The sequence below is a fragment of the Daphnia pulicaria genome, chromosome 1 (genome assembly GCF_021234035.1).
Source record: "Daphnia pulicaria isolate SC F1-1A chromosome 1, SC_F0-13Bv2, whole genome shotgun sequence".
In the NCBI taxonomy this organism is placed as follows: Eukaryota; Metazoa; Arthropoda; class Branchiopoda; order Diplostraca; family Daphniidae; genus Daphnia; species Daphnia pulicaria.
This window is the reverse complement of record NC_060913.1, coordinates 37202114-37216768: the sequence shown is the minus strand read 5'-3', so window position 1 is coordinate 37216768 and position 14655 is coordinate 37202114. Positions and strand designations below refer to the sequence as shown.

General features: G+C 40.2%; 1 long non-coding RNA gene across 2 annotated transcripts; it reads right to left on the bottom strand.

The window, feature by feature from the left end:
* Nucleotides 1-7473: 7473 nt before the first annotated feature.
* LOC124340528 lies at nt 7474-10254 on the bottom strand. Of its 2 annotated transcripts, none has more exons than XR_006918059.1 (8): nt 10087-10254; nt 9735-9981; nt 9520-9664; nt 9357-9458; nt 8850-9277; nt 8608-8783; nt 8349-8538; nt 7474-7827 (listed from the first exon to the last, which is right to left on the bottom strand). It is a non-coding gene; the product is annotated as an uncharacterized LOC124340528 (long non-coding RNA). The 2 variants fall into 2 exon arrangements; XR_006918058.1 differs by having other exon boundaries at nt 8854-9277.
* Between the last annotated feature and the right edge of the window lie 4401 nt (nt 10255-14655).

The following is a 14655-nucleotide window of genomic DNA, read 5'->3' as shown; positions in this document are numbered from 1 at the left end:
CTTTTTAGGTCCAATTTCCCCCATCTCGCCAAACGGCAATAACTGTATATATGTAATGACCAATTATTTTACTAAATTCGTGGTGGCTGTCGCTTTGCCTGATCAAACGGCTCGCACAACTGCAGAATGTATCTATAAAAATATTGTTTTATTGCACGGACCGCCTCCGGCGCTTGTATCCGATCGAGGCCCAAATTTCACGTCTAAATTAATGAAATATTTTTGTCAAAATTTAAATATTGAACAACGTTTTACTACAGCTTATAACCCAGCTAGTAATGGGGAAACCGAGCGTTTTAATCGTACTATGACGACAAATTTACGAAAAGAATTAGTTGACGGGCAGCATGAAAATGATTGATGATTGATTGGGAGGATGTGTTGGATGAAGTATGCTTTGCATACCGTTCATCAATACATTCTTCAACAAATTAGACCCCTTATTACATGTGTTTTGGTCGTGATGTCAACTTTCCTATTAATAAAATTGCGGTCCCAGAACCAGTCCCCTCCTCTAATTACATCGATTCTCTTTTGGAAAGACTCCGCTATAGTTTTCAAAGGGCGCATGAATATCATGTAAAAGCGCAAGAACGACAGAAAGAGCAGTACAATAAGCGGGCTTTACTTCATAATTACAAACCGGGCGATAGATTTTTACTAGATATAAGGGAAGTAACAAAAGGTGATAATAAAAAATATACTTCCAAGTTTAAGGGCGCGTACAGAGTTATCAAAGTAAATAATAATCTGCATACAGTCGAAATAGCTGATAGTTCATTTCAAATTAAACTTGTGCATAGTAATAGACTTAAACCTTTGTTCAAAACGATGTTATGGACTGATTAAACCATGCTTGACATGGAGTCAACAGTTGAACCGAGAGACACTGTTGATCCCGAAGAGACTGAACCTGCTCTTGATTTCAATCCCCCTGTAATTAATATATCTAGTAATGATATTTTAGTCGAGCTAAACGAAGACGTAGATATTCCTCTTTTCAATCAGGACGAAATAGAATTTGATATCCCACCCGTAAACACACCTCACCCTCGTCCCTTATCTCCAATGGTCACAATTATTAACAATAACGAAAATATTCCAAACCCTATTGAACGTCCGCGTTTACGACCAAGGTCGGCTATAAAGCCAAAATCACGTTTAATTGCTGAAGTTTAGAAAAAAAAAGTGTATTAGAAAGATGTGTTTAGTATATTTCCTAAAAAAAATAAATAAATAAAATAAATATGCATACTTTTGAAAGTAAGAAGTGAAAAAAAAAACACAATCAAACAAATTACATCCAGCGCGAGACCAGATGTCTGTAGCCGACCCCAACAAAAAAAATAAGTAATAAAAGTGAAACCAAAATTTTAAAAATATATAACTGCACAAAACAAAACAAAAAGTTCGGAAACGATAAGAAAAAATTCTACAGGCACGCATGAAAAGCGGAATCAATAATGTTAAAATCGTATAGTGCGCGCAAATACTAACCGTAGAAAGTCAAAGTGCTGAAAAAATGTGTTGTTCTCGAAGACAATTGTGCCAGCTGTGACTATATACTCCCACCGTTAACTTTGAGCAATAAGAAAAAACGGTGTATTCTGAAACGGCCACCGTGAGCATTGTGCCAGTTCAACATTTTTTTTTTTTTCAATCGACAAGTGACCCGGAAATGGTGCAAAATTAAAGAATTGCACATGCAAAAACTTAAAAAGAAGTATATAAGCATCAGAAAAAATACAGTATACTTCTCTACCATTCCCACTTCATCCGTCAAAACAGTACCATGGCACTTCCCAATCACCGCATCTTTTTCTCTGCCTCCGACTGGGGTAGAATGGAAGATGTCTTCACTGACGACATCCTTTTCACTAACCAACCAACTCCCGAACCGATAGTGATTGAGGACCGAACAGACGACGAAAAAATCCTGTTGAACAGTACATCCCGCACAGCATCCTGAACATCGACATTGGATCTCCAACTAATATCGGACGATACGTTGGACGAACTTTGCATCGACGCAGACAGCCACCCGGAACTGACACACAACAGCATGAACGAAGTCAACTGGAGAAATGTAGTAAGCGATTCGCAATACATTCGTGATCTGCAGCTGCCAGGAGGAGTCGACAGGCGCATCTACTCTCCTCAACTACCAGACCATCCTCGCTACTCCCGGCGCCAATGGAACACACCGGTTCCTACTGCCGACATGGTGGAAAATAACTCGGTTCGGGCTCCAGTTAGCGACAAGGGCGAATATTTTCTTATGTTTACCGTCTTTATTGTATTATGTTTCCTCGCTTACCTAAGCATAAAATGCCTTAACACAATGGACAACTGGGTTGCCCACAAACGTTAAATTAAAAAAAAAATCCGAGCAAAAGCCAACTCTAGAAAAACAATTTTGCTATTTTCCTGTAGTCTCGGGTTTTCACAGCCCACTAGAGAAAAAATAGTGTTTACTGGGCTCCGCCCACGAAAAAAATAATTCGAAAACACAAACCATTTCAACAAAAAAAAAACATTTATTTCCCATTTGTTACTTTACCTTGTCATTCATTCCATTTTTGTCATCATGGCTGGTCGAGGCAGCCTTCTCCTAACAACCGACTCCACCAACGACGAATTCGACCCCAACCAGTGGTTGGCCGTGCTGTCTTACGGCCCTTACCCCGACAACAAAACTACGTCTACCCATCGGACACGGAAAATCCGCCGGTCCCGGCTCCTTCACCAACCTCTGTTATTTAACCCAACGGTAGAGTGATGGCAGTAGCCCCATCCATCAGGCCGCGGGTACCAAGACCCGTTGCACCCGCCGGACAAGCACCCTTGGAGCAATTGGCCGCCCCTTCCCCGGCTCTGCGTCCCGTCCTGACGGCAAATCAAAACCGATTGCGGCCATCAATATTGGACTGCCCAGTCCTTGCACTGGAGCAGCTCGAACTGCTGCAACGGTATGTCATCGAGCGGAGGATCTACGGGTCCGATACTCTAAAACGTGCGGGATATCAATGCTCGTTATGGCAAAGAGCACTACTGAAGAAAATCAATGAATTTTGTACTGTTTATAAAAAAATGTAATCTTTTGGGCGGATATATATATATATATGCACCTTTTTCCACATCTCTCGGCACACTCCTCCGTTAAATGGTAAAACATTTTTGGGGGAAAGGAAACAGCCAGGTGTCCTCAATATAGTGTTAATTATACCTCTCACCTTTATCCCTATGATGAAATATGTCCTTTTTTGTCGCCTTGTTCCTTTCGCCGCCTCTCTCTTTTTCACAGCCTCTCTTTTTCCCTTCCTCTTATTATTGTTAACTTACTTTTATTATTACTTACTTCTATAATTAAAATACATATGTTAAGCATAGACTTATCATATTTTTTATACCATATATTTCATGTACATGTATACAAATACTTCCAGATAATGCTGCTCTTCATCTTTATCAGCCTGGTCGTCTCGACAGCTCATAGTTTCGAGACAACTTTTTGTGACTGCTCCAAACCGACAGGAATAGGCCTACTGACGTTTAATCGGAAGGGGGCGGTGGTCAGTTACCCCCCAATCTTGCGTGTAATTTGAATAGAGGGCCGAGATTGCAAAACGGCATACGATTAGATCCTTTTATTACTAAATAAGACAATGGTATAATTTTTACAATAGCTTTGGTTAACGAAACGAATCATCCGATAACTTTTTCGAAATATTAGGTGATTAAAACTTGAGAATTCAGCAGGGTTGAGAGAGCTACCATTAACACATTTTAAACGGAAGTAAATTCTTCCATATTTATCACCCCACTACCAGTTGTTTCCCCAGTAAGTCCAGTTCCCTCTCTCACTTTTCATCACATGTTCCGTTTGGAGGATCTGCACCTTTTCTCGCCCCTGTCTGGTGAAAGTAGTAAGCCACCGGCTGCTGACCCTTTCACCAGATAGGCTGGTGGACGGAAGGAACCTTTCACTATATACTCCTGCGGTTCAACTCAACAATAAATACATTACGCGACAAGAAACACGAATAAGAAGTATATAAGCATCCGAAAAATATACTTCTCTGCCATTCCAAAATCATCCGTCAAATAGTACAATGGCTCTACCAAACCACCGTATTTATTTTTCTTCCTCCGACTGGGGTAGAATGGAAGATGTCTTCGCCGACGACATTCTATTCGCTCACCAACCAACTCATGAACCGATCATGATCGATGAGCCAACAGACGACGAAACTTTTGTACAGTCTTTTTCTCGGACACAGTCGCTAACATCGACGTTGGATCTCCAGCTGATAGCTGACGATACGCTAGATGAGCTATTTGTCGACAGAGACAGCCACCCAGAACTTACGCAAAACATCCTTAACGAAGTCAACTGAAGAAATGCAGTAAGCGTTTCTAACTACATTCATAATCTGCAACTGCCAGTAGGAGTCAACGGGCGCACCTACTCTCCACAACTACCGGCCAATCCTTGCTATTCCCGGCGCCAATGGTACAACACACCGGTTTCTACAGCCTAGGTGGTAAACTAAGCAGATGTTTCCGATAACTAAACGTAGTACATAGTTCATCAAACGTTGAAAGATTTCTGGTGCATTAGTTAAACCAAACGATAATCGATTCCAATAATACAAATTTTTATCCACTATAAACGCTGTTTTTCTTTAGAACTGTCGTCCATTTCTATTTACCAAAAACAAAAACCTACCCAGAGTCGTAAAATACTTTTGCTATTTGCGACCAGTGCCACTTCATCGTGGCGTAGGAGCAGCGTGACAACGACTTCTCTGAAAATACTCCCGTTGTCTGGTACCTCTACCTCTACCCCGCCACCAAGATGATGGCTCGTAGGAAAACCGGACTGAACCAGATCGACGGAAGTCTCTTTTTTCCTGACGGACGAGTAAATATTCCCCGCTATCAAGCGTTACGAGACCAGTCTAGGGGTGACGATCGAAATGCCGATGGAATTGTTGGACGAAGCCTGCCGACAACCGTCCATCCCGGAGTTTTACGGAAAAAAGTTTTACGTGAAATATCAGATGGCGGCGGTAAATCGCCATCCAACCGGATGAGAGCCACAAAGTGCCCCTGAGCCAACAAGACCCCAGAACACAGGAAAACCACACTATACGACTCCGTACTCAATACAACAGTCAACTTGCCCCATGCTTTTTCCTGCATTTTTTTCTCCTGCTACGATTCCCACCTTACATTCTCTTGGGGTTTTCTACTTTCTGTTTTATTAATGTGTAATGTATTTGCCAGTTTCATGCTAGAGAAGTTTTGCGTTTGTGTGGATTGGAGGAGAACTTCGGCCTGTCTGCTTAGTAATTTACATAGTTTTTAATGTTGTGCCCCGATATCGTCAAACCTGACATTGCACAAGAATCTATTGACATCCAACATATTGAGGGAAGGAGGGTTCTGTTTCGTGTGGAACTAGCGTTCCACCGTCGACAAGCCAATTCCATCACGGGAGTTTTCGACGATAGATTAACCTGAATTTCCTCGACCACACGATATTCCATCGCTGCAACCGTGTAAAGGACTCGCCCTTCTTCCACTCTCCCAGTTGAAAGGTTCGACTAAAGTCTACTGTTTTCAACCAGTAGAGGTTAGAATCGATGCGTCATTTCGCACGATCACAGCTAGAAACAAAAAGAGTGACGAGATATGGCTGATGAGGAGAATGCCATACATCTAATTGATTGTCGGCTTGTTGTTCGTTGTTTAGACGTTGGCATAAGCTAGGCATAACAAGATAACTTGTTTTTTCGTCTCACTATAGGGCTGTTCAACATCTTTTTTTACATTTGTTGCCATCGCGGCAACGCAGCATTTGAGTCAAGATGATGTCTGCTACAATTGTCCGCCCCGTCTTGTCTGACCAATTGACGTAGGTCACATGATGTCAGATTTAGTCTGACGTCATCTTACCTTCGTCAGTTGGTCAGACAAAGCCAGACAAGGCGGGGCGGACAATTGTAGCAGACATCATCTTGACTCAAATGCTGCGTTGCCGCGATGGCAACAAATGTAAAAAAAGATGTCGAACATCCCTATAGAGTTTTGGAAAGTTGCAACAGTTCCGCGAGGCAAAAGTCATGCGAATTCTCGATTAATGTGCACCGTAGCGATGGTTGGCGGTACTTTGCTGTAAGCTTTGTTTGACAGAGTTTTGGCGTTTTTGATAGGTCTACCAGAACACGTGACTAGCAAACCAATCAAGAACGTCAAACGCGTATCAGACAAACCTCTGTCAGACAAAACTGGCAGTAAAGTACCGCCAACCCCCGCTACGGTGCGCATCGGTCGATAAGTCGCATGACTTTTGCTTCTGCGGGATTGTTGTCAATTTTCAAAGCTCTATAAATGCGACTAGTCCACTCGCGTCCTCAAATGCTACTGCCTGCGATGGGAATCGGAAACTGATGTCTATTTATAGGAATTCAACCAGGTCAACTAAGTTTATTTCCGCCAAGGGAATTGATATTCTACGTGTACCAAAAATGTTGAAAGTTCTAGGAAGGTCATAATTGTAGAATACAAGAAGGGAGGTCAAGCGATTCTGGGGAAATAATTAACGGAAAATAAAGTTCAAACGAGGGTAAAACCACGATAGCAGTTAAAAAACTTCTCGTATTACTTATATTTGCATCAACTATTCAAGATGTATTGTTTCTATTTACTCCGCGCATTACTAACTGTACTAATCTATTCTTATAGAAACCCTGCATTATCTTTACAAATGTTTGTTGAAACAAGATTGGGAATAAAATAAAAAGTTAGCAACGACGCCATTGTTATATCTTTTCCACTATAGAATGAGGAACTGAGGATGGTAGGAAACTAACTCGTGAATGCCAAGGTAGCGAAATGTCCGGCGTCTATTAACTTCATGTGAATGTTGTCAAACATTCTCTACCTTCATTGCTAATTAATGCTTTTTGCAATGTTCTAGAAAGTCGTAATAAATATAAAAGTGAAGGTCTGTTTCTTTTGGTAATTTTTTATGGGATGTGGATGAACTCAGAATAGAGAAACCAAGTGACAGAATGCGTTTGATTATTAGCCTATGTATTTATAGAAGTTTGACAGATGACGCTGACCTAAACATGGTGTACTAATACACCATGACCTAAATAATATCCACAACTTAAATAATTGATAAGTCATTGGGAACCATCTAGAAAGGAAAAATATGTAAAATCAAACAGAGGATCAGATTTAATAATTCATTTATTTTTCCATCGTCATTTTCTACTGATAGACCATGTTAACTTCAATTGTCATGTCTCCTATATGGCGTGACATCATCTGCATATCAGAGGTCTCAAAGAAGATGGGTAGAACAGCTTAAGCCGAGACAGCATTTTATTTATCACTCAGGGAGGATTTGGTTTCGTCAACTAAGATGGAATCTCCATTCTTATTTATGAAATTTAACCGTCAAATTCACCACTTTTATTTGATAAAGATGAGATGTGTTTTGCGATTGAGGGCAGTCGATAATTACACAATCAATTGAATATGTCCTTAGTACTGTTTTGGTTTAGAAGTTGTTGTGTTATAACAACAGAGAGAACAGGCATGCAAAAAAACACAATCAATTCTGGGTAATTAAATTTCAAAAAAATGGGTCGGGAATCACAATGACGATAATCAAGATTAGTTTTCATCCGACTCTATACATGGCACAGAGTCCAAAGGATCTTGCAATTCAACGGCGGTCGTGTTCTCCGAGTCTTCATTGTCCCACTGCGTCGGTTCCGGCATTTCCATCGCCTTGTTCCGCAAGGCTTTCTGCAAATAGAATAAATAAAACAAAACCCAGTTAGTTGCGGCCCTTAACACAAAAATGGCAGACAAATTATATTCTGTTAGTATAATTGTTCCGTGTAAAGCTATATGGATTCGCATTCGACGGGAGGGTGGGTGTTTTCATTACACAATCGAAATCGGCAGAATGAGTCGCGAAAACATTTACGAAGATCGTTGGATGACTCATGTGATGACTCTGTTGGTGTTTTTGTCGACTCCGCATTTTGTTGGTCCGAAGAGCTTTAGTCATTATCTTCTTCACCCTCATCTCCATTCAAATTTAGCGGCTTCCCGTTGACTGACACGATGTTGGGTTTCCTGCCACCGTAACGCTTGAAGAAATCTGCTTGGTTCTTCCTACGTTCGGCCTTCAACTGTTCCACAGCTTCTTGTTTATCTCGTTCGATTTGAGCCAGATCAACGTCCAGCTGGCAGATGGACACCTTTCGTCGACTCGTCCCACCAACCGTATAAAACCATTTGCCTCCATTCTTTTCGCTTACCTGTCGATCGTTTTTCGACCACCTTGTTGAAAATGCTAGAGTACAATTTCTTGTCCTTTTCGCGTTGCTCGCGAATCTTGGCGTTGCAGATCACCACTTGATTGGCGGCCGCCTTGTTGTTCGAATCAAATTGGAGAATCGCCTCGAAATGTTTCTTGGCTTCATCCGGCACGTGAATGCCCTAAAGTGCCTACGAATGGAGAGACAAAATCTGTGAGTAAAAAATCCAAACTAATTGCTGGTCAACTTGTACGGATACTTGGCCCATGATGCGGAATAATCCCTTTTCATTTTTCGGGCGGTCCATCTCAAGCGCCTTGTGGCAATGATCACGAGTTGCACAGAAATCGTTTAACTTTAAACAGCACATGACCTGATTGAGGCATGCTGCCAGCATGAGCTGTTCTTGCTCCTTAGCTTTCTCGTCTTTAAGAGCTGAAATAGAAACGAAATGTTTAATTTTTTTACAAAATGTAATCAAATTGTTGCGGAAAGCAAAACTTACTTTTTTCAAACTCGAGGAGGGTGACAATCTTGGAAGTAGGCCTACTGTTTGTTAGCCAGAGCGTATTTGGCAGTTTTAAAATGATTGATTTCTTTTCCTTACAGAGTTTAGAGCCTTCTCCAGCTTTTTCTTCGGCGTCCATCCTCCAGCTCTCTTTGGCCTTTTCAAAGCTCTTGAGTTCAACCTCGTATTCGGGGTTGACGTTGGGTAAAACACCTTGTTTCTCGTTACCGGCAGAGCCGAAACCGTATGCAGGTGTCAACTTAAGCAAGCTCCTATCTTGCTTCTTGAATTTCAACAGAGCCTATTCATCACCGTCGGGAATGTTCGTTGAATGAATGAATGTTCTAAATCTTCTCCAAGGTAGAAGCTAAACTCAGGTTGATCAAATACCGTGTCTCCGCGTGTCGACCGACCAGTGAAACTAGAACAATTAAAAGGGAGAAAAAGGAAACTATTGTTTAATTTTCACTTTAAATACTTCAGCCATCAAGGAAGCATACCTTCAGCAACAAGCACCTTTTCATTATAGGATTTGAATAACTTTAAGGTTTGATTTATAATCCCTCCATCACTTGCTTTAGGGAGATCTTCTATCTTCCAACCTGAAGACAAATATGAATTACAGAATTTATATAAAAATGAGCAGTGTGGATCCAACCATACCTCAAACATCAGCAATGTGGCATTTAAGAGGAATTTTTAGGTGGACTTCCATTTTCACCGTAAGCATAATTGGATTAACAAGACAAGACTGCACACTTCAATGGTATTTACTCCAGTAGGGTCTTGCATGTCTTTTTTACACTACCTGTAGAGAATTACATTTAAGAATGTCAATTTAAAAAACAACCACATTCATCACATTCCATTAGAAGTACCTTTGCTTGAATTTGAATTTCTCCCCTCTGTCCTGACTGGAATCAAGCTTCATGCGTCACGTGTGTGGACTAGCTGGACTGAGCTGCTCCTTGCCAGTTCCCACCTGTTTGATTTCTTTTGAAACACCACCTTCTTTTGTTGGGAGTAAGATCAACAGCTGCTGGGGCAAATGTGTAGGCTTAAGGCTCTGTCTTCGTAGAACTTGAACAATGGGTTGACCAACTTTCATGCTGCTTTGTTGATTGGCTGTTATGGATTGTTGTCATTTAGTTGGTTTCATCACAGAATTTCATTTGAAAATGCTTATTGGATTAAAAGTATTTAATTAGTATCATAATTCATAAGACTTACTTGGATTAGGACCCCAGTTGATCGATGACGTTCGATGAGCAGGCCCGGGCCTGAGTGAGTGAGTGTCAAAACGTCAAAAATTCGGCCCAAACTGTCAAAACGTGACGGCAACACATTGACCAGTATTGACAATGACAATCAGATCCTAGCAGACAGTCAGTCACAGACCAGTGAGCTACATATACAAAGACTAGTTGCGGCTTTCAGACGCTTGGTTCGCCACTTCGCTGGTCATGCAGTTCCACGTTTGAGCTCTTTTTTTTTTGGTTTGTTTTTTTTAGATTAATTTGAACGTTGATTATTAGTATTACACACGCCATAGCGACATACGTGTCGATAGCATGGGCTAGAACGTTTACGTTTACGTTGGTTTATGTTGGCGGTGTTGGCCTATACATTTCGTCGTCGACTTTAAGTACAAAGTTAATTCGTGGGCAACAATAATTATTGGTTACCCATCAATTGTGTAATCGACCCGGCCATCTTCAATGATAAATTCCTATAGAAATTCAATATTTCTATCTAAATGACGTCGTTATTTGTTTTTCTTTCTTCCTCGATTTTGTTTTGAATCGAATTATTTTCTGTCCGTCTTAATGCAAAAGCATACTGTTATGATCCGTGTTTTATGACTAGGTTCTGAGAAGGTGAGAACAGGAAAAAGACAACGTAGGTAAACGTGGGCTGGAGGACAGAGGGTCGTCTTCGGGATGATGAAAGGGAAAGAAAGAAGAGTGCGGGGCACGACGGTGAAAGAGACGCTGGTGGAAAAGAGAGCTGAGAGAGAAGGAGGGCTGTAACATTAGGGACTTAACAATTCGCAACGGACCTGTATTATTTCGACTCCAGTGTATAAGGAGTATTAGCTGTATAAAACTCTTCTCACAAGATATTAAATTTTTTTCAGTCATCCTGCCCCGCATTCAGCAACAATTTAGAGTTTGCAAGTGCCAGGAGGGTCAAGTTGCAAAACCAGGAATAATACGGAAAATCTCATTATAGTTTTGCATTATACCTTGCTATGATTTGCTGAACTCTTTGTAAGAATGAAAAAAATATCAGCTGACGATATCAGAATAATTTACCTTATTCGGAAACACTTGATTTATTGCATAATTTTTTTATCGGATATGGTATGTCAGTTAAAGTAGCTAACTATAAGATATTTGGCAATTTGACACAAACTTTCGACCCAATTTACCATAGAAACCTCGCAAGAAACATATTTCCAAATGCCAAATCAAAATTTGATTTTTGTCTTCTGCGTCAGCTGTCACTCTATTCATGGAACATTTCATCTTCTTCGACTAACCAGCCAACAAAAGTAGTGTGTTGTAAACTAGTTCCGTCAGTAATTGCTCCGGCTACTAAGAACAGCGTTATTTGGTCTCCTTTATTAAGCTCCAAAGTGGATTGGTGTGCAAATGTATCAAGGGTGGTGCAACTATACGCTTGTGCAATTCTAACACCATTCAACTGTAAATCAACGCGTGCAGCATTGTTTCCTTGAATGCTATTAGCAACACCAGAAAAACCGAAAAAATATTTCCCCTGTCTCGGTGCTATGAATATTCCGGTAGAAGGGTTCATGGCATTCCCCACATTAGTTCTTGTGATTTCGAATGGAATGACCGAGTTAATATAGATATTTTAAAAAAACACATCAAACAAGATTCTTTATTTTATGATATGGCCATGCCGGTTTGCGCCGGGATTTCACGTTGCCGTGGGTGATCAGTGCAGTGCAGTTTTGATGAGCTGGTCCTCTAGTCTGGAAGTCTATATAGAGCCCTGACTGTTAATAACAACTTAATAAGCATATATATTAGCCTACAAAAGAATTGGACATGTATGAACACTATAATTGCAAGATAACTGTCCAGCAAAAGATACTAGGCTAGATTATAAAACTGAATCGCTATATAGGCCTAGTTGTTCACATATATCTGACCCACGAAACAAATCATGTGGAATCATTCTGAATCGTTGTTTTTTTTTGGATTTGTTTTTTAAGATCAATTGCGGGTTATGCATGGTTTTAGCCCACTTTTAATTAAGAAATTGGGATATAGGCCCTACTTAGATCGAGCGGTTTCATATAAAAGAGTAGGCCTATATAAGTGCCCATGACAAAAAGCAGTGAAACGACATTATAAATAATTATAGTGCGCTGCAACAATGACAACGCGGACAGCAATCCCCGCAATGTTTCGGATGAATGATTAAAAATTATTACCGCGATTATCTGACGAAAAATCCCCGCAAATATTAAACAGAGTCGAAAAGTTTCGATCCCGGTATTTTTATTACAAAAAAAAAGGCGATTAATATGGCAATTGAAATGTCCCGGCAGAAACACTTGATCCACAGCCGCCGCGATCTTAGTTGTGAGTCTATTAATATTGGTCTGTTTAACGGAATAAATTGATGGGTTATAGCCTTATATACGACTTAGCCATTGTATCGACAAAAGATCGAATAGGTTCTGTTATTTTGCATTGGTGGTTGTATGTTATTTATAGGAAAAGAAAGGAAATCGAATCTAACTTTGTATCGTGTCAGCGATACGATTTTTTTTTAAATTTCAATTTGCCTAATCCATCCTCCAATAAGATATCCAAAAATAAAAAATTCCCCGGGTTTTTTATTTTTATGACATTTTAAAGTTTTCTTTGTGTGACCATTTATGTCGACATTAATGCACCAACTTAACAGTTAAATCACTGTTTGCCTCGGTTTGCCTCTGTTATGTTGCAACAAAGGCCGAAAGGCTGCTGGCGTATTACTGATAACGTGGATAAAAAACAATTACATAAATACTTCTGCATTATGCATGGGGCTACTATAACTAGCTTATAATAGATTGTACTAATTGTTCATACACCCCAACCATGAGGCAAGCGCGTACATAATAATTCTGAGTCCCTGTCGTTTAAATTCGTGTTTTAGCCTAGGGTATATGTAGGCCTAATGGCAATGGGGCTATTGCGGATGATGTTTTCTCTACTCTTGTTTCGCCACTCTGCAAAATCAAATTTGAAAGGAGCTTGGTTCGACACAGATCGGTGCTGATTAATTTATTCATTCTTGTGCATTAGGCCTAGTTCGACGTTACACTGGAGAGCATTGAAATGTTAATTAACTTAAATTGCTGATACATTTTCTGGTAATGAGTTTTAGTAAATCCGTAAGCAGTCGCTTCTATTTTGCTTCGATTTGAAACGGTGAAACAAATAATGCAGTGAATTTATTTTTTTCTCAATATCGTGTTCTCTTTTTCCGACTAATTTCACCTCCACTGATATCCGACGGCAAATGCGAGACGCCATCGTTTTCGTTAACTTTTCCAAAACGTTAATGCCTGAAAATGTAACTCGCAAAAGACGCAAAAAGACTTTCCAATCACATTCCCAAATACGAAATAGCGAAAAGTCATCGTCGTTTGAAAAAAAAAGTTTCCCATGCTCATCTCGCATAGCATAGCCTCCCCGCTCCCCCTCAATCCACATTATCTCCTCATTTCAATTTGACCTATTTTCAAACAGGAGGTTAGGGAAGGAGAGAAGTTAACTGTGCAATTTCATTAAAGTTGAAATTTCGCATTTTCCGTAAAAAAAGGATTTCAGTGCAGTTTACGGTTCGTTATCGGGCAGGAACAATTTTTGATTTAGATTCAATTCAATTTCCACAGAAGATGGCTAACAACAAAATCGGTAGCAACAGCAGCAGCAAAAGTGAAGGAAAATCAGATGGAAATGGTGAAGTCGCAGAGCCAAAAAAGACGTTATAGCCTCCCGTCAATTTATTCGACTGGGTGCAATCGTCTGGGCTAAGCTGGATGGCTGCCCTTGGTGGCCCGGTAAGTCACGCCTTTATATTTAATTGTTTTTTTTTTTTTTCGGAATTGTTAATTACCATTTGAGAAATTCTGATCGTCTTGCCGTTGTTATTCATGTTATTTTATTTAATATTCAAATTTGTCGATAAAGGAATCGTTGTTACTCACAATGACTGTGGGCTGCCACCTGCGAGAAAACCGACTATTTAGTTACTGGATATTTTGGTTCGGCAGCCATCAAACCGTGTCAGAGGTTCACATATTCAAACACTTTTTCGGCTTTGGTACAAGTTTTTATTGTAATTTTTATGAATTGTTATGAAAACAGATGGAAAAACTGCAGTTTTTTAGATGGCCAGCCTTTTAACTGAAGCAACAGCCTCTATGAAAAAGGAGTCTTGGAAGCCCTGCGGGTTAAATACGGCTTCACATTTTTATTGCCAATTATTGGCATCCAACGGATTTCATTTTTTGGCCATTTTTTTTTAATCCACAGGCAGTCGCCTTGAACAGAGATCAGACGAAATTAGTTAAAGGTACGGCTAACAAATTGAAGACGTGGGCTATCAAACTCTTGGCGTCGTCAAAGAGTAACATCAGTCGAGATGGTAATTATATTTCTATTATATAACATTATTACAGTGGTCTTGGACGATTTCCCGGAATGGCTGCAACGTCCCATCGATCGGATCAAAGAAACCAACACCAAGGGGAAGAGGATCACCAGCGAG